We start from the raw sequence: 20975 nt of genomic DNA, 5'->3' as shown, positions 1-20975 counted from the left end.
CTTTCAGAATATAAGTTTATTGATATGCTAGCGATTTTTGTTAAGAAACAATTTGCATGACATGTAAAGGATTTTGAGGAGTCCTCCAGAAAAAGAAAAAAAACCTTTTTGTGTATGTGAGACTAATCCTGAATTTCTCAAAATCATTTCATAATGGAAAACTTTTTCCATAACATTAATTTCTATCAAATCATTAGCATACTGCAGAATACACATGCTGACCTAAGCATTTCCCCATGTTATTAAAAACTTTCATAAACACTGTTTGTAATGGATGCATACCTTTCCTCAAAAGAATATAACATGATTAGCATAGTCATCCCCCTGTACCGGAATAGAATTTGTTCCCGAGTTTCAGCTTCTATAAATAATGCTAAGATGAACATTTTTGAGCAGTTTTCCTCTGTATGGGACATAAATTCTTCTAATAGTTTTTCAGCTCAACGTCAGACTGATTTGTAGCAGTGGATGAGAGTGCTCATTGCACTGTGTCCTCCCTTGCCAGTGCTGATTAATCTCATTTAAAAACAATTTTCCTTATTTGATAGCCTTCAAAGGTATGAACTTACTATTTTTTCATTTTAGTTTTTCTCAAGTTTTGAAAAGCAAGTTATTTTATTATATTATTTTTCCAGCTTTATTGAGGTATAATTGACAAAAAAATTCTAAGATATTTAGGGATCAATGTGATAATTTGATATACATATATATTATAAAAGGATCCCCCCTATTGAGTTAATTAACACATATATCCCCTCACACATTTACTTTTTTTTTGGTGATTACTTAAGTTCTACTCTCTTAGCAAATTTCAGTTATGATACAGTGTTATCAACTATTGTCACTGTGCTGTGCATTAGGTCCTCAGATCTTATTCATTTTATAACTAAAAATGTATACCCTTATACCAACATCTCCTTATTTCCCCTACCTCCCAGCCCCTGACAACCGCTTTTCTACTCTCTGTTTCTATGAGTTTGACTTCATATTTTTATTATACATGTATGTGTACTATTCAGTGTTTGTCATTCCCTAACTTACTTCACTTAGCATAAGGCCCTCCAATTTTGTGGAAGGCAATGTCACAAATGACAGGATTTCCTTCTTGTTTAAGGCTCAATAACATTCCCTTTATATACATACCACATTTTCTTTATATACCAAAAGTGGGACTACTGGTCATATGGTAGTTCTATCTTTAATTTCTTGAGACACTCCATACTGTTTTCCTAGTGGCTATACTAGTTTAAATTCCCACCAGCAGTGGACAAGTGTTCCCCTTTCTCCACATCCCCACCAGCATTTGTTATTTCTTGTCTTTTTGATAATAGACATCTTAATAGATTTGAAGTGACACCTCATTGAGGTTTTGATTTGCATTTTCCTGATGATTACTGACGTTGCACATCTTTTCATGTACCTGTTGGCCATTTGTACGTCTTCTTTGGAAAAATGTCTGTTCAGATCCTCTGACCAATTTTTAATCGAATTGTTTGGGTTTTTTTGCTATCGAGTTGTATGTGTTCTTATATAGTTTGGATATTAACCCCTTATCAGATACATGAGTTGCAAATATTTTTCTCCCGTTCAGTAGGTTGCCTTTCATTTTGCAGATGGTTTCCCTTGCTGTGCAGAAGTTTGTTAGCTTGGCCTAGTCCCACTTGTTTATTTTTGCTTTTGTTGTCTTTTCTTTTGCTGTTAATTCCAAAAGAAGATTGCCAAGACCATTGTCAAGAAGCTTGCTCCATTTTTTTCTCCCAGGAGTTTTATGGTTCCAGATCTTATGCTCCAGTTTTTTAACAACAAATTGCTAAACAGATAGAATTTCATTATAAGTGCTCACTGGTAATTGGATTAAGTGTTCTGACTTTTAATATTATTTTCATAAGAGATACTGATTTAGCTACAGAAGCTGAGTGCATGGTCACACACACATACACAAAATAGTGTAAAAGTTTTTGTTTGGCAAGGAGAAGGAGAAAGGTTGTGTAAAGTGGCTAAAAGGACAGAGAAGAAAGAGGAAGGGGATGGAGCATCTGATTCTCCTGGCCTTTTGGACTGGGTTTGAGCTCCTATGAATAAGAAAATAAACAATGAGAAGATGTTGAAACTGCTCACTTTGTGAAACTGTGCATGTGCTCAGCTATTTTTAGGGCTCATATCACAAAATGCAGCATGAGCTGGAGAGGAAGCCTCTCAGTCATAGAATATAACCCAGCTTTGGCTGAAAACTGGAAACTTGACAAAACTTGTAATTGCATCTCCTAAAAGGGAGTGCCAAGGCTATTTCAAGCGATTCCTTTTGCCACAAACAGGAATATGTAGTACATGGAACCATAGAAGTTTGCTGTTTGCTGTGGAGTTTCACCAGTAAGAGCATTAGCTCTGGAGTCAGCCTGTCTCAGTTCAAAACTTGGCTTTGCCACTTGGTGGCTCTGAAAACTGGAGCCCCATTGTGCTTCAGATTCCTTACCTGTCAAAATGAGGGCGCTAATAGTACCTATGGTATGTGGTTATTGCAAGGAACGATAAAATAATCTGTAATAAGCATGGCATGATGCCTCACACATAATACGTGCTCAATAAATTATCATGTTGTAAGTAGAGGTAATCAAACAGTCATGGAGCAAATTTTTTATCTTTGATTTGACTGAATATACCATGTCGGATAAATCTACTTTAACTCATTTGCTGCAGTTCCCATATTAAAGATGAGAAAGTTTTTAAATTGAATATGACCTTTGAGATTATGTACATCAACCCCACTATTTTATATATTAGAAAACTAACCTCAAAATCGCAGTCAAGGAGCTAGGGGAATTGTATTCTTTTTCATCTCAGTTCTATCTAATATAGCCAAATTCATCTCTTCAAGACCCATCTATGTTATGTAATATAAGTTAATTCTTCTAAAGAACTAGGTAGTAATTTAAAAAAGATACTCAAGATTTTGATTGATGGCTTAGAAAAATTTACATGTCTTAATATTCTTTATTCTTATAGTTCAGGTGAAATCTCATTCATTTTTAAACACCTCAGTAAGTCAGCATGAAAGGAAACATTCTCCTTTTCCGATGTTAAAAATGTAGAGATAAATAAGTGTGCCTGTATCATGAGATAGAATCAGGAAAGGAAGTATTTCCACAGAATCTAACACAAACATGAAAATTAAAAAAAAAAAGAGTTGCTCATATATAAGTAATTACAAACCATTTTAATGGAGTCTTCTTAAACTAGTTTGCCTATTGTCAAAAACATTTAAATTAGCACAGGACTCTCACCAGACTTTCCCATCTTCACTGAAGTCAGGACTGTAACATATCTGTGATTAAATGATCAGGACTACCTTTTGATAGTAGTCAACTATTTTGTAAAAGCATATTTTACAAAACATATCATAGTTTACAAAACATATCATAGTTTATTTGAGAGGTGTTTCTGTAATAACAAAGTTAGTACAAGTACCCCAAAAGGTGATGAGTTTCTGCTGGGTGTGAAAATTACCTGTGTGTGTGTGTGTGTGTGTGTGTGTGTGTGTGTGTGTGTGTGTGTGTGTAAGAGAGAGAGAGAATGCAAGTGGCGGGGGAGGGGAGAGCAGAGGGAGAGAGAGACTCTTAATGGATCCTGACATGGGGCTGATCTCACGACCCTGAGATTGTGACCTAAACCGAAATCAAAAGTCCCAGGCTTAACCAACTGAGCCACCCAGGCACCCCTACCTGTGTTTGTAAAGTGATAAAGCCACTGAGTTTATGATGACTTATCTCTCATTTCAAAAGTGCTTCGCCCCAATTCTGAGGATTATATAGCCTTACTTTCCCAGTGTTTTAATCGGCTCTCTCTCCCACTATTTTATTTATTCTCTTTCTACCACAGGAAGAACAGGCCCCATTTCTAACTGTGCAGGAATTGGAGGCCCACATCAAGCTGTGTGACATGCTTGAATGACAAAGTAATGGAGTGATCCCAGGGACTCTGGAGTCATGGCAGAGATATTTATTGCTTAGCAACCCCAACCGATGTCAAGAGGTTTGCTAAATGCAGTTGGTAAGTAGGACTGTTGAAAATCAAAATTGCTTTGCTCTAATTCTTTTAAATTGTTTTCGATAAAAAATATTAATTAATTTACCCATTTATTTGTTTTATTGATTGATATAACAGCTTTCTGGCCAAGCACTAAAGTGGTAATTACAATTGTTGATCACACTAAAGGGCCATAGAAATACAAAACTTAAGAGAACTCCCACAACTTCTCCTGGAGGATAATCATCTACTTTCCTGAATTAATATTCAAGTGCATTTCTCTAATCATTGTGCTACTCATAGTCTAGGAAAGTAACAAATGACGGTAGAGTCTTTGGAAGCACATTGAAAATAATGGCATATTACTTAAAAACTATCATTTATCAACAGTGTAATACAGTCCAGATACCATATTTACTATTACATGTTTGAGGCCTTTCTTTGCAGGAAAAGTAAGTAACTGATTGTATTCTCATTCATGGTAAGTAGAGTCTCACAGGCTCTTTAATTAATTTTAAATATGTTGTAGGGAGCCAAATATAAAATATGAACCATTTCTTTAAATCAAAAGTATGTATCCAGTTTATGTCACTATAAAAATTATACCTGCTGTTACCAGGAATTACTACTGTGAAAACATGCTTTACAGGTTTCCACATAGATATAACCAACAATAAACTGAAAAGAAGAGCTTATTGACATTTTGGATACAGCTCCTTAAAATGAAAGCTCAGTATGAGGATAGTATTCCTTTCCCAATGATAAACATGGGCATGTTTTTTTTCTAGCTAGCAGGATGCCAACATTAGGAAAACAATAGACAACTCTCTCTGTAGTCATTCATATGGTATAGGCCAGAAGTAAAGGGAGACATTGTATCTCACAAATTAGCTAGATCCTAATGATCCTCAATGCTCAATTAACAAAAAAATGATTTATTTAAAAAATTAGATGCAACTTTTAGAGAAAGAAGCAAATGAAAATAAGACCAGATTTTCAGGAGGTTTTTTTTCCTGTCATTTTTCCTTTTTTTCTTTCCTTTTCTTTATTTAACTATTTATGTGTTTGTTTGCTGAGATTTTCAATTTTTTTCTGAGTCAGTTTCAGTAGTTTGGGTGTCTTTCCAAGAATTTGTCCATTTCATCTAGGTTATCTAATTGTTGATATACAATTGTTCTCATATTCCTTCATAATTTGTTTTACTCCTGTAAAACCATAACATTCCCTTTTTCATTCCTGATTTTATTAATTTGAGCCTTATTTCTTGATTATTTTGCTAAAGGTTCGTCAGTTGTATTGATCTTTTCAAAGAACCAACTTGTGATTTCATTATTTTCTCTATCGTTTTCTTCTCTTTATTTCATTTATTTTTACTTTAGTTTTCATTTTTTCTTCTTTTTGTTCAAGATTGTTTTATTTTTCTAGTCTTATAGTGCAAGGTTAAGTTATTAAATTGACATCTTTATTCCTTTTTATTTTATTTTTTAGAGAGGGAGGGGAGGGGGGGGAACAGAGAGAGAGGCAGAAAGAGAGAATCCCAAGGAGGCTCCATGCTCAGTGCTGAGCCCAATGTAGAGTTTGATCTCACAACCTTGAGATCATGACCTGAGCTGAAATCAAGAGTCAGATGCTTAACCAACTGAACCAGCCAGGTGCCCCTTTCTTCCTTTTTGACTTAAGCATCATAGCTACAAGTTTCCCTGTAAGCACTATTTTATCTGCATTTCATTAAGTTTCAGTATGTTGTGTTTACAATGTCATTTATCTCAAAGCATTTTCTAATTTCTCTTATGATTTCTTTGATCCACTGGTTATATATGAGTTTTCACATATTTGTGAATTTGCCAAATTTCTTCCGTTATTAGCTTCCAATTTTATTCCATGTGATCAGAGAACATACTCTGTATCACTTAACATTTACGGGGATATGGTCTATCCTGCAAAATGTTCCATGTGCACTTGAGAAGAATGTGTATTCTTCTGTTGTTGGATAGAATATTCTATAAATATCTGTTAGGTCTAGCTGGTGTAGAGTGTTGTTCAAGTCTTCTCTTTCTTTACTGATCTTCTGTTTTATCAAATACTGAAAGTGAGTTTTGAAGCCTTCTGCTATTGTTGTTGAACACTCTATTTACACTTTCAATTCTGTCAGTTTTGTTTCATACATTTTGGACCCTGATATTAGCATATATGTTTATAGTTATATCTTCTTGATGGCTTGACCCTTTCATTATTACAAAATGTCCTTCCTAGTAACAATTTTTGTCTTAAAGTCTACTTTGCTATTGGTAGAGCTACTCTCACTCCCTTTTGGTTACTGATTTCAAGGTATGTCTTTTTCCATGCTTTTTTTTTTTAGCATATTTGTGTCTTTGAATCTAAATGTGTCTCTTGTACACAGCATATATTTGGATCATTTTTAAATCTATTATACTAATCTCTTTATTTTAGTGTGGGGTATTTAATACATTTACACTTAATGCAATTACTAATAAATTAGGATTTATGTCTATGATTTTGCTACTTATTTCTATATGTCTTATATTTTGTTCATTCCTCTGTTTTTCCACTACTACATTCTTTTGTGTTAAGTAGGCATTTTCTAGTGTACAATTCCCTTGTTATTTCTTTAACTATATATTTTTAGTTATTTTTTTAGTGGTTGCCTTGGGTATTATAATTAATATTTTAACTTAAAAAAATCTAGTTCAGAATAATACCAGCTTTATTACAATAGTATATAAAAACTTTGCTCCTGTGCAGTCCATTCCCATCCCCCTCCTTTGTGCTTTTATTGTCATACAAATTACATCTTTCTATGCTATATATGACTATCAACAGATTTATAATTATTGCTTTATGCAGTTTTATTTTTTTATTATTTTTTTAAAGATTTTATTTATTTGACAGAGAGAGAGAGAGACAGCCAGAGAGGGAACACAAGCAGGGGAGCGCGAGAGGGAGAAGCAGGCTTCCTGCAGAGCAGGGAGCCCAATGCAGGGCTTGATCCCAGGACCCTGGGATCATGACCTGAACCGAAGGCAACCGGTTAACAACTGAGCCACCCAGGCATCCCTATGTAGTTGTATTTTAAATTGGTTATAAAAGACAGAGAACAAACTCATGGTTGCCAAGGGAGAGGGGGGTGGGAGATGGGAAAAATGGGTGAAAGGACATGGCTAAAAATGAGATATAGGCATCCAGTTATAGAATGAATGTCTTGGGAATAAAAGGCACAGCATAGGGAATATAGTCAATGATATTGTAATAGCATTGTATGATGTCAGATGGTAGCTACACTTGTAATGAGCATAGTATAATATATTGAGCAGTTGAATCACTATGTTGTACTTTTTTTTAAATTTTTTTATTGTTATGTTAATCACCATATATTACATCATTAGTTTTTGATGCAGTGTTCCATGATTCATTGTTCATAACACCCAGTGCTCCATGCAGAACGTGCCCTCCTCAATACCCATCACCAGGCTAACCCATCCCCCTACCCCCCTCCCCTCTAGAACCCTCAGTTTGTTTTTCAGAGTCCATCATCTCTCATGGTTCGTCTCCCCCTCTGACATACTCCCCTTTTCTTCCTCTCCTGTTATTTTCTTCTTTTTCTTTTTTCTTAAAATATGTTGCGTTATTTGTTTCAGAAGTACAGATCTGTGTACTTTTGAAACTAATGTAACATTGTGTGCCAACTATACTCAAGTAAACAAAATTAAATAAATCAGTTATAAAAGAAAACTTCTAAACAAAAATACATTTACACTGTTTGTTTGTTGGTTTGTTTTTATAGGTAGCTACTATTACCAGTATTCTTTATTTCGTCTTTTGGACTTGAGTTACTACCTAATGTTTTTTTATTTGATATTGAAGGAAACCCTTTATGATTTCTTACAGGGGAAGTCTGATAGTAATGAATGATCTCAGTTTTGTTTATCTATAAATGTCTTAATTTCTCCTTCATTTTTGAAGGATAGTTTTGCTAGAGATAGTTTTGAAGGATAGTTTTGGTTAACTGTCTTTTTTTTTCCAGCACTTTGAATGTATCCTCATACTGCCATCTGACTTTCATTGTTTCTGATGGGAAATTGGCTGTTAATCTTACTAGGAATCCCTTGCACCTAATGAGATATTTCTCTCTTTCTACTCTCAGTATTTTCTCTTTGTCTTTGGTCATTGACAGTTTGATTATAATTTGTCTATGGTATGGATCTCTTTGAGTTTTCCTACTTGGAATTCATTGAGCTTCTTAGACATGTCAATAAACTTTTTCATCAAATTTGAGAAGTTTTTAGCCATAATTTCTTCAAATATTCTTACTTCATCTTTCTCTCTTCATAACTCTGGAAATATCATTATGCATATATTGATATGTTTGGTAGCGTTCCACTGATCTTGAGAATCTGTTTATTTTACTTTATTCTTTTGCCTTTCTGTTTCTAAAACTGGACAATTTCAATTGATTTACCTTCACGTTTACTGGTTGTTTCTTCTTCCTGTTCAAATCTACCGTCAAGCCTCTCTAGTGAATTTTTTATTTCAGTTATTGTACTTTTTAACTATAGTCTTTCTATTTGTTGTTTTTTTATTAATTTCTATCTTTTTTTTGTATTTTCTATTTAGTGAGACAGCATTCTCAAACTTTCCTTTAATTCTTTAGACATTCTTTCCTTTAGTTATTTGAGCATTTTTTAAACAGCTGATTTAAAGTACTTGTGTCAACAAATAAAGTATCAACATCTAGGCTTCCACAGGGATAGTTCTATGTATGGTCCATACTTTCATATTTCTCTGTATATCTCATAACTTTTTGTTGAAATTCAGACACTTTAAATAATATAATGCAACAACTTAGGAAATCAAATCATCCCCTGTCCCCAGGGTTTGTTGATGTTGCTGTTTGTTATTGCTGCTGTTATTGACTTTCTGCACTAATTTGATAAAGTCTATTTTCTTTGTCATGTCACTAAAGTTTCTGCTCCATTCTGTTAGTGGTCAACTAATAATTGGGCAGAGATTTCCTTAAATTCATGGAAAAAATAACTCTCTCAATCTCTGCCGAGGGGCTATGTCTGTATTTGAGGCTGTCCTCAACACTAAGCTAGATAGTTTACAACCAACCCTATCTTAGCCTTTGCTTTTGGCATACACAGAACCTTAAGGTAAGCCAGTGATGAGGTCTGCTGTGGTCTGAATATTTGTGTACCCCTCTAAAATTCACATATTGAAATCCCAACCTCCAAAGTGATATTATTAGGACTTGGGGCCTTTGGGAGATGATTAGGTCACACAGGCAGAGCCCTCATGAATGGAATTAGCATTTCTATAAAACTTCTTTTTCTAGGAGAGATCCCTTGCCCCTTCCATTATGTGAGGATGCAGTGAGATGGTGCCATCTATGAGGAAGTGGGCCTTCAACAGAAACTGTATCTGTGGGTGCCATGATCTTGAACTTCCCAGATTTTAGAACTGTGGGAAATAAATGTTTGTTGTTTATAAGCCATTCAGTTTATGGTATTTGTATTATAGCAGTCCAAACAAACTAAGACAAGTGTTTAGGTGCTTCTCAGATTTTCTGTTAACATATATACATCCCTTGGTGTATGAACAGCCCTAAGCATGCATGTGACCTCCCAGATCCCCAGAAATATGTCAGGTCTTTTCAAAGTGCCCTATGGACATTTCATTTTCTAGATTTTATTTATTTATTTATTTTTATTTTTTTAAGATTTTATTTTTTAAGTCATCTCTAGATTTTTTAAAAGTTATTTAGTTAGCCTATTGTTTGCTCCAACTGTTAACAATAATCTTGGGCAATCAAAATATTTAACAATTGTCTCTAATTGTTTTTGACAGATGCCCCAGGGAAAAGGCTATTCTCACTAGGTGAGCTCCAAGTCAGATCAAGTAAAAACAGCCTTGTCAGCAAGAAACATCTGACAGGTAAAATAATGATAATTTTCTGGGAATAGGTTTTTGGAGGAGCTCCAACCCCACTGTGCACTTCCAAATGCTGCCAGGCTGTTGGTTTTCACCATGATTATGGGCTATTTTTTCTTAAGGTTACTATAGATCTTGGCAGGAGGGCATGGGAATAGGGAAAGTTAAAATGCCATAGTAATTACTCTTTTATTGCAATTCAGCTGTTTTTACAGACTCTGTCAAGCCTGTGGTTAATTTCTAGAGTTCTGTAAAAAATTGTAACAATTACTGCCATTGTTCTCATTTTATGGAAGGAACACTATTCAGAGGTCCCTCCTCTACCATTTTTGCTGACATTGTTTTATTTGGTTTAAATTTATTCTGTTTTGTCATGTTTTCATGCACAACATAAAATTATACAAACTTCAATGTGCCTGGGTGGCTCAGTCACTTGAGTGTCTGACTCCTAATTTTGGCTCAGGTCATGATCTGAGAGTCATAGGATTGGGCCCTGTGCCAGGCCCCGCTCTCAGCACAGAGTCTGCCTGGGATTCTCTCTCTCACTTTCCCTCTGCCCCTCCCCCTGTTTGTGCTCTCTCTCTCTCTAAAATAAATAAATAAAATCTTTTTAAAAAAATTAAACTTCAGTTTACTCTGTTGCTAAGATCTATTCTACAACACAAAGAACAATAATAATTATCACAATAGCTAATATTTATCAAGGTCTTAGCATGTACCATGCATAGTTGTAAATCTTTTTTATGTAGCAAATCTTTTAGAACAGCAACTCAACAGGTTAAGGTATTTTTAGTATCCTTTTTTATGAATGTAGAAACCAAAACACAGGTAACTTGCCCATCACCACACAGCAAGTGGTAGTCCAGAATTCAGAAATTTAACACAAGAAAGCCTTTACTCTGAAGTACATGTTCTTGGGGGAAGGAAAGATGGCAGAAGAGTAGGGGACCCTATTTCAACTGGTCCCCAGAATTGAGCTGGATATCTACCAGACCACTCTGAGCACCCACGAAATCAGCCTGAGATTAAGATCTGGATCTCTATAAACAGAATATCGCAGGCGGTTGGTTTCGAGGTACAAAGCAGGGAGCCCTGATTCTGTAGGCAGATATTGGAGGATAAATGGCAGCGGGAGGGTGCCTGGCTGTGGGGATCCTACACCGCCGGTGAGTGACAGCCTCATGCACTGGGGACGGGGCACAGACTTGCAGACCGGTAGCGGTGGGGAAAGGACTTTAGGGCAGCCCCCAGGGCGGAAACCCGGGAGCGGCGGGGTCACGCATGTGAACTGGGAGTGGCTGGCGGTTTTAGAAGCACAAAGGGCAGAGACCGGCCTGACCTGGAGGCAGGACTGGGGAGTGCTGCAGAGGGGCGCACCACCCAGGACGCTGCAGTTTATAGCAGCACAGACAGAAATGGAGACAGTGTGGCCTAGAGAGCTCACTGAAGAACAGACTGCGGTCTCCCTGCTCTGAGGCAGAGGGTTGGAAATGGTCTCTTCTGCTCTGACTTGTGGAAGAGATGCAGAAAGCCACCAGGGAAAGCTGCCAGAGAAGAAAAGCCCCCCAAAACTGATTCTCACTGAGCCCATCCCACACCAGAGGGGGGCAGGGCAACTCTGCCCAAACAGGGTTGCCTGAGTAACAGCACAGTAGGCCCCTCCTCCAGAAGACAGCCTGGGAAAACAAGAGGCCAGCAACCCTAAGGTCCCTAGAAAACAGGTGCATCTTGCTTGGCTTCTGGTCAATAATTTGGACTCTATACATTCCTTCAACCACCCATCAACAGAATGACTAGGAGGAGGAACCCCCAAAATAGAAAAGACTCAGAGATTATGATTTATGCTGCAGATTTACAAATGGATGCAGATATAACCAAAATGTCGGAGATGGAATTCAGACTAGCAATTATGAAGACAATGGCTAGAATGGAGAAATCAATTAATGGCAACACAGAGTCTCTAAGGGCAGAAATGAAAGCTGAATTGGCAGAACTTAAAATGCTATCAATGAGATCCAATCCAATCTAGATAATCTAACAGCTAGGGTAAGTGAGGCAGAAGAATGAATAAGTGACCTGGAAGACAATATAATAGATAAAAAGGGAAAAGAGGAGGCCAGGGAAAAACAACTCAGAATCCATGAAAATAGAATCAGAGAAATAAGTGACACCATGAAGCATTCCAATGTCAGAATAATTGGAATCCCGGAGGGAATGGAGAGAAAGAGAAGACTAGAAGATGTATTTGAGCAAATTGTAGCTGAGAACTCCCCTAATCTGGGGAATGAAACAAACATTCGCATCCTAGAGGCAGAGAGGACCCCTCCCAAGATCAAGGAAAACAGGCCAACACCCCGGCAGGTAATAGTAAAACTTGCAAATCTTAGAACCAAGGAAACCATCCTAAGGGCAGGTAGGGGAAGAGATTCCTTATGTGCAGAGGGAGGAACATCAGAATCCTATCCACAGAGACCTGGCAAGCCAGAAAGGCCTGGCAAGATATATTCAGGGTACTAAATAAGAAGAACATGCAGCCAAGAATATTTTATCTGGCAAGGCTCTCATTTAGAATGGATGGAGAGATGCAGAGCTTCCAAGACTGGCAGAAACTGAAAGAATATGTGACCACTAAGCCAGCCCTGCAAAAAATATTAAGGGGAGTTCTATAAAAGCAGAAAGACCCCAAGAGTGATATACAACAGAAATTTACAGGGACAATCTATAAAAACAATGTCTTCACAGGCAACATGATGACAATTAATTCATATCTTTCAATAATTACTCTCAACATGAATGGCCTAAATGCTCCCATAAAATGGCACAGGGTTGCAGATTGGATAAAAAGACAGGACCCAACCATATGCTGTCTACAAGAGACTCATTTTGAACCTAAAGATACATCCAGACTGAAAGTGAAGGGCTGGAGATCCATCTTCCATGCCAGCGGACCTCAAAAGAAAGCTGGGGTAGCAATTCTTTTATCAGACAAATTAGATTTTAAACTAAAGTCTGTAATAAGAGACACAGAAGGACACTATATCATTCTTAAAGGGTCTATCTAACAAGAAGATCTAACAATTGTAAATATCTATGCCCCCAACATGGGAGTAGCATCTACATAAGCCATCTGTTAACCAAAATAAAGAGTCATATTGATAACAATACGTTAATTGTAGGAGACCTCAATACTCCACTCTCAGTAATGGACAGATCATCTAAGTAGAAAATCAACAAGGAAACAAGAGCTTTGAATGACACATGGGATCAGATGGACCTCATAGATATATACAGAACATTCCACCCTAAAACAACAGAATACTCATTCTTCTCGAGCGCACACGGAACTTTCTCCAGAATAGACCACATACCGGGTCACAAATCAGGTCTCAACCAATACCAAAAGATTGAGATTATTTCCTGCATATTCTTAGACCACAATGCTTTAAAATTGGAACTCAATCACAAGAAAAAAATTTGGCAGAAATTCAAACACTTGGAAGCTAAAGACCACTCTGCTCAAGAATGTTTGGGTCAACCAGGAAATCAAAGAAGAACTTAAACAATTCATGGAAATCAATGAGAATGAAAACACATCGGTCCAAAACCTATGGGATACTGCAAAGGCGGTCCTAAGGGGGAAATACATAGCCATCCAAGCCTCACTCAAAAAAATAGAAAAATCCCGAATTCACCAACTAACTCTACACCTTAAAGAACTAGAGAAAAAGCAACAAATGATGCCTAAGCCATGCATTAGAAGAGAAATAATTAAAATTAGAGCAGAGATCAATGAATTAGAAACCAGAAACACAGTATATCAGATCAACGAACCTAGAAGTTGGTTCTTTGAAAGAATTAATAAGATTGATAAACCACTGGCCAGACTTATCCAAAAGAAAAGAGAAAGGACCCAAATTAATAAAATTATGAATGAAAGGGGAAAGATCACGACTAACACCAAGGAAATAGAAACAATTATTAGAAGTTATTATCAACAACTATAAGCCAATAAACTGAGCAATTTGGATGAAATGGAGGCCTTCCTGGAAACCTACAAGCTGCCAAGACTGAAACAGGAAGAAACTGACAACATGAATAGGCCAATAACCAGTAATGAGATTAAAGCAGTGATTAAAAACCTCCCAAAAAACAAGAGTCCAGGGCCTCCTGTATTCCCTGGGGAATTCTACCAAACATTCAAAGAAGAAATTATACTTATTCTACTGAAGCTGGTTCAAAAAATAGAAAAAGAAGGAAAACTTCCAAACTCATCCTATGAGGCCAGTATTACCTTAATCCCAAAACCAGGCAAAGACCCCATCAAAAAGGAGAATTTCAGACTGTTATCCCTGATGAATATGGATTCCAAAATCCTCAAAAAATCCTAGCTAATAGGATCCAGCAATACATTAAAAGGATCATCCACCACGACCGAGTGGGATTTATCCCTGGGATGCAACGGAGGTTCAACATTCACAAATCAATCAATGTGATCGAGCACATTAATAAGAGGAGGGAGAAGAACCATATGGTCCTCTCAATTGATGCAGAAAAAGCATTTGACAAAATACAACATCCTTTCCTAATTAAAACTCTTCAGAGTATAGAGATAGAGGGAACATTCCTCACGTTCATAAAATCCATCTATGAAAAACCCAGAGTGAATATCATCCTCAATGGGGAAAAGCTGAGAGCCTTTCTCTTAAGATCAGAAACACGTCAAGGATGCCCACTCTCGCCACTATTGTTCAACATAGTACTAGAAGTTCTAGCAACAGCAATCAGACAACAAAAAGAAATAAAAGGTCCTCAAATTGGCAAAGAAGAAGTCAAACTCTCTTTTCACAGACGACATGATGCTTTATGTGGAAAACCCAAAAGGCTCCACCCCCAAATCACTAGAACTCATATAGCAATTCAGTAATGTGGCAGGATACAAAATCAATGCGCAGAAATCAGTTGCTTTCTTATACACTAACAAGGCAACAGTGGAAAGAGAAATTAGAGAAATGATTCCATTTACAATAGCACCAAAAACTATAAGGTACCTCGGAATAAACCTAACCAAAGAGGTAAAGGATCTATACTCTAGGAACTACAGAACACTCATGAAAGAAATTGAAGAAGACACAAAAAGATGGAAAAACGTTCCATGCTGATAGATTGGAAGAATAAACATTGTTAAAATGTCTATGCTACCCAGAGCAACCTATACCTCCAATGCCATCCCAATCAAAATTCCAATGACATTTTTCAAAGTGCTGGAACAAACAATCCTAAAATTTGTATGGAATCAGAAAAGATCCCAAATTGCCAAGGAAATGTTGAAAAAGAAAAACAAAGCTAGGGCTTCACGTTACCTGACTTCAAGCTGTATTACAAAGCCGTGGTCACCAAGACAGCATGGTACTGGCTCAAAAACGGACATATAGACCAATGGAACAGAATAGAGAACCCAGATATGGACCCTCAACTCTATGGTCAAATAATCTTCGACAAAGCAGGGAAAAACATGCAATGGAAAAAAGACAGTCTCTTCAATAAATGGTGCTGGGAAAATTGGACAGCCACATGCAGAAGAATGAAATTCGACCATTCTCTAACACCATACACAAAGATAAACTCAAAATGGATGAAAGACCTCAATGTGAGACAGGAATCCATCAAAATCCTGGAGGAGAACATAGGCAGTAACCTCTTTGACATCGGCCACAGCAACTTCTTTCAAGATACATCTCCAAAGGCAAGTGAAACGAAACAGAAAATGAACTTTGGGGACTTCATCAAGATAAAAAGCTTCTGCACAGCAAAGGAAACAGTCAACAAAACAAAGAGGCAACCCACGGAATGGGAGAAGATATTTGCAAATGACACTACAGACAACGGGCTGATATCCAAGATCTATAAAGAACTTCTCAAACTCAACACCCAAAAAACAAATAATCAAGTCAAAAAATGGGCAGAAGCCATGAACAGACACTTCTCCAAAGAAGACATACAAATGGCTAACAGATACATGAAAAAATGTTCATCATCATTAGCCATCAGGGAAATTCAAATCAAAACCACTTTGAGATACTACCTTACACCAGTTAGAATGGCAAAAACTGACAAGGCAAGAAACAACAAATGTTGGAGAGGTTGTGGAGAAAGGGGAACTCTCTTACACTGTTGGTGGGAATGCAAGTTGGTACAGCCACTTTGGAAAACAGTGTGGAGGTGCCTCAGAAAATTAAAAATGGAGCTAGCCTATGACCCAGCGATAGCACTCCTGGGTATTTACCCCAAAGGCACAGATGTAGTGAAAAGAAGGGCCATATGCACCCCAATGTTCATAGCAGCAATGTCCGCAATAGCCAAACTGTGGGAAGGGCCGAGATGCCCTTCAACAGATGAATGGATAAAGAAGATGTGGTCCATATATACAATGGACTATTACTCAGCCATCAGAAAGGATGAATACCCAACTTTTACATCAACATGGATGGGACTGGAGGAGAGTATGCTAAGTGAAATAAGTCAAGCAGAGAAAGTCCATTATCATATGGTTTCACTTATTTGTGGCACATAAGGAAGAGCATGGAGGACATTAGGAGAAGGAAGGGGAAAATGAAGCGGGGGGAATCAGAGGGGGAGATGAACCATGAGAGACTATGGACTCTGAGAAACAAACTGAGGGTTTTAGAGGGGAGGGGGATGAAGGGGGATGGGTTAGCCCAGTAATGGGTATTAAGGAGGGCACGTATTGCATGGAGCACTGGGGGTTATATGAAAACAATGAATCATGGATCACTACATCAAAATCTAATGATGTACTGTATGGTGACTAACATAATAAAATAAAATAAAAATTAAAAAAACAAATAAATTTTAAAAAAGGATATCAAAACTTCAGGAGAGTTTGAAATGTTTCATAATTTAAATGAAAAGTCAAAATAGCCACGGAAAGGAACTAGAATGTTTCAGATATATAAACTATCGATTCAGGAAGTGAGAAACTAACCACTCCAATTTTAAAGCCCAAACAGTCAACTGAAGTGAAGTGACTTACATTGGGGTGCATGTACCCCTTTGAGTCTGTATTTTTGTTTCCTTTGGATAAACACCTAGTAGTGCAATTGCTGGATTAGAGAGTAGTTCTATTTTTAACTTTTTGGGAGCCTCCATACTGTTTTCCAGAGTGATTGTACCAGTTTGCATTCTCACCAACAGGGCAAAAGTGTTCCCCTTTCTCTGCATCCTCACTAACATCTGTTGTTTCCTGAGTTGTTAAGTTTAGTCATTCTGACAGGTGTGAGGTGGTATCTCATTGTGGTTTTGATTTGTATTTCCTGATGATGAATGATGTTGACCAACTTTTCATGTGTCTGTTAGTCATCTGGATATCTTTGGGAAAATGTCTATTTATGTCTCTGCCCATTTCTTACCTGGATTATTTGGTTTTGGGGTGTTGAGTTTGATAAGTTCTTTATAGATTTTGGATATTAACCCTTTATCAGATATGTCATTTACAAATACCTTCTCCCATTCTGTTGGTTGTCTTTTGGTTTTTGTCAACTATTTTCTTTGCTGTGCAGAAGTTTCTATCTTGATCAAGTCCTAATAGTTCATTTTTGCTTTTGTTTCCCTTGCCTCAGGAGACATATCTAAAAAAATGTTGCTACAACTGATGTCAAAGAGGTTGCCGCCTGTGTTCTCCTCTAGGATTTTGATGGTTTCCTATGTTGCATTTAGGTCTTTCATCCATTTTGAATTAATTTTTGTGTATGGTGTAAGAAAGTGGTACAGTTTCATTCTTCTGCATGTTGCTATCCAGTTTTCCCAACACCATTTGTTGAAGAGACTGTCCTTTTTCCATCCCTGAGGATTCAGAGCTTCAGTGGACCGTGAGTGCTCCCACTGCATAACTCACTCTACTGTCTTGCCAGTTTCTACACTGGCTTGACTGGGCATAATTCAAAAGGAAAAGCTCATATTCATTCTATTCTTCTGGAGCTCTGTGATAGCATTTAATAACAACCCAATGGGATCTTCCACATATAGGATTATGGTATTTCTTCAAGTAATTTCTAAAAGATACAGGATCAAGGTGTTCTATAAGTAGTCACATCCATTTTATCTAGATGGTCAATGGATCTATAAATCTTCCCCTGGGAATCATCATAGTAACTGTAATGGAAACTTTGACCCCAATGGCAGAAATCAGAAGAAACCACAAAGAGATTACTAGGATCCACTAGATATTTACTAAAGAGTTTTTCAAATTCCTGTTCTTTTGATTCACTCAGAGCTCCAACCAGTACAGGAATAATGTAAACTCATCCTTATGGCTTTCCATGACTTTAGTGGTATAAGGCAAATGCATTTCAATACTGTGTTAATCTCCATCTCTCTGCAGATACATGTGTTCAAACATTCCTGTCTTCCATTGTTCTCTGTAAATCTTTTGGTCAATACAAAGATTGGTGCCTGTGCCGCTATGGTGCACAAGGATGAAGCTCTATCCCTCACTTTCAATCTGGAGATGTCTTTAGGTCTAAAATAATTCCCTTGTAGACAGCACATAGATAGGTCTTGTTTTTTTAAGCCATTCTGATCCTCTATGTCTTTTGATTGGAACATTTAGTCCATTTACATTCAGAATGATTATTGATAGATATGAATTGAGTGCCATTATGTTACCTGTAAAGTTGGTGTTTCTGGTGATCTTCCCTGTTCCTTTCTAGTCTGTTGCTTTTGGTCTTTCTTTCCCACTCAGAGTCCCCTTTAATATTTCTTGCAGGGCTGGCTTTTGTTTGTCTGGAAAAAACTATTTATCTCTCCTTCTGTTCTGAATGACAGCCTTGTTGGATAAAGTATTCTTGGCTGCATATTTTTCCCATTCAGCGTGTTGAATATTTCCTGCCACTGTCTTCTGGCCTGCCAGATTTCTGTAGACAGTTTTGCTATGTTCATAATTTGTCTTCTCTTGTAGGTTAAGGACTTTTTTCCCTTTCTGCTTTCAGGATTCTTTCCTTGTCTGTGTATTTTGTGAATTTGACTATGATATGTCTTGGTGATGGCTGGCTTTTGTTGAATTTAATGAGAGTTCTCTGTGCTTGGGTTTCAATGTCTGTTTCCTTCCCTAGATTAGGGAAGTTTTAGCTATAATTTCCTCAAATAAACCTTCTGATCCTTTTTCTTTCTCTTCTTCTGGGACTTCTATGATACAAATGTTATTACATTTTAAGGAGTCACTGAGTTCCCTAAGTCTACATTTGTGATCCAATACTTTTCTTTCCCTCTTTTTTTTAGCTTCATTATTTTCCATAATTTTATCTTCTATACCACTGATTCATTCCTCTGCTTTGTCCATTCTTGTTATTGCATCCAATTTGGTTTTACCACTCAGTTATAGCATTTTTTTCTAGCCTGACTAGTTTTTAGTATTTTTATCTCTGCAGTAAGAGATTCACTAGTGTCTCGTATGCTTTTCTCAAGCTCAGCTACTATCCTTATGATTATTGTTTTAAATTCTGGTTCAGACACCTTACTTGTATCTGTATTGATTAAATACCTAGCTGTGACTTCTTATTTGGGGGGGGTGAATTCCTCTGTCTTGTCATTTTATCTGGGTCACTGTTTTTTGTTAGGAAAGCCTGTTGCATTCCAGCTCCTGAGTAATGGCTATATTTGGAAGAGGTCCAAAAAAAAAAAAAAAAAAAAAAGCTAAATCCTATTTCCCCTCAAGCTGAAGCTTTGATTGTAGCACTCTATGATCAGTAGTCTTGGTGCATAGAAGGGGTTTGGGCTGGTGTTCTGGAGGTGGGGTCTGCTGCAATGATTTTCAGGCTGGCTTGCCCTAGTGGAGATGAACCTACAAGGTGCAGGGGGATGCGGCTTGGTATAAGTGGCTGCAGCCTCCAACGGATGGTGCTGTTTTGCTCACTGAGATTGGTCAGTGATGATGGGGGTGGGGAGAATGGCATCATCCAGCTGTCTTGTCTCTGGATTGGGGAGTTTGTACTGCCACTCTTCAGGAAGACCTCACAGAAGAGCAAACAATCACCGTGTTGTGTCCCTAGCTTCCACCAGATCCTTGCCTTCACCATGCCTGCATCTGAGCTATTCAGCTGTCAGGCAGCACAGTACTCCTGTGTTTTATTGCAGGCATGTGGCTGGGTTTCAAAGCTCTAAATTTTAGAGATCTCCACAGTGCAGACCCATGCTGATCCCCTGGGGGAGGGTCTTGCTGCACTTTTGCTATTTGACAGTTTGTCCTGGAAATTGGTTGCACCACTGTGAGTGGTTTGGATTTTATGGAAAAGTATAGCCAAGACCTGGCACCAAGGTTTGCTGCCCTCAGCCAGTGTCTCTGTTCCTTTGTTAGTGAACGGGGCAGCTCAATGGCACCTGCTGGGTCCCTATGGCATTTTCTTAATTTCAGTGAAAAGTACATCACCCAATCAAGATAGGATTAAAGCATATACTGACACAAAACTAATTTTTTGGATTGTAATTTTTATTTTACAGTTTAATATTCTGACATTTTATATATGGCATTTTGTGGTACTAAAGAAGTGGTCTTGCAATTTTATATATTTTATTGTAGTGATATTTCAAACTTTATGACCAGAATCCCTAGCATTCAGATCTCAGTTCTACCATTGACCTTGGCCAAATTACTTAACCTCTCTCTGTCTCAGGTTTTTCATCTGTAAAATGGGAATAATTCAATAATACTTGTCTCACAGGATTGTTGTGAGGGGGAAAATGTCAATGAATTTAAGGTGCATGGAACATTTCCTGACACATAGTAAAAACAGAATGTTTTGTTTTCAAGAATTTACTTAACCTATTAGAGTTTCTATTTCATTATTGGAAAGAGTAGATTATATGTCATAGAACTGTTAAAAGAATCAAATTGAAAATCTGAGAATAAACAATCAGTAACATGAAAAGTGAGGGGTTGTATTCTCCTTATTCTGTAGCTACTTCCAAATATTGATGCATTAGTAGACAAA

The 20975-nt window shown here is 37.3% G+C and overlaps 1 pseudogene; it reads right to left on the bottom strand.

Annotated features, from left to right (window-relative positions):
- Window positions 1-17848: 17848 nt before the first annotated feature.
- Window positions 17849-20063, bottom strand: LOC113927917 (annotated as a pseudogene).
- Window positions 20064-20975: the final 912 nt, after the last annotated feature.

This window comes from Zalophus californianus, chromosome 7 (genome assembly GCF_009762305.2).
Source record: "Zalophus californianus isolate mZalCal1 chromosome 7, mZalCal1.pri.v2, whole genome shotgun sequence".
NCBI lineage: Eukaryota > Metazoa > Chordata > Mammalia > Carnivora > Otariidae > Zalophus > Zalophus californianus.
Note: the sequence above shows the minus strand (reverse complement) of the source record. Positions and strands in the feature narration are given on the sequence as shown.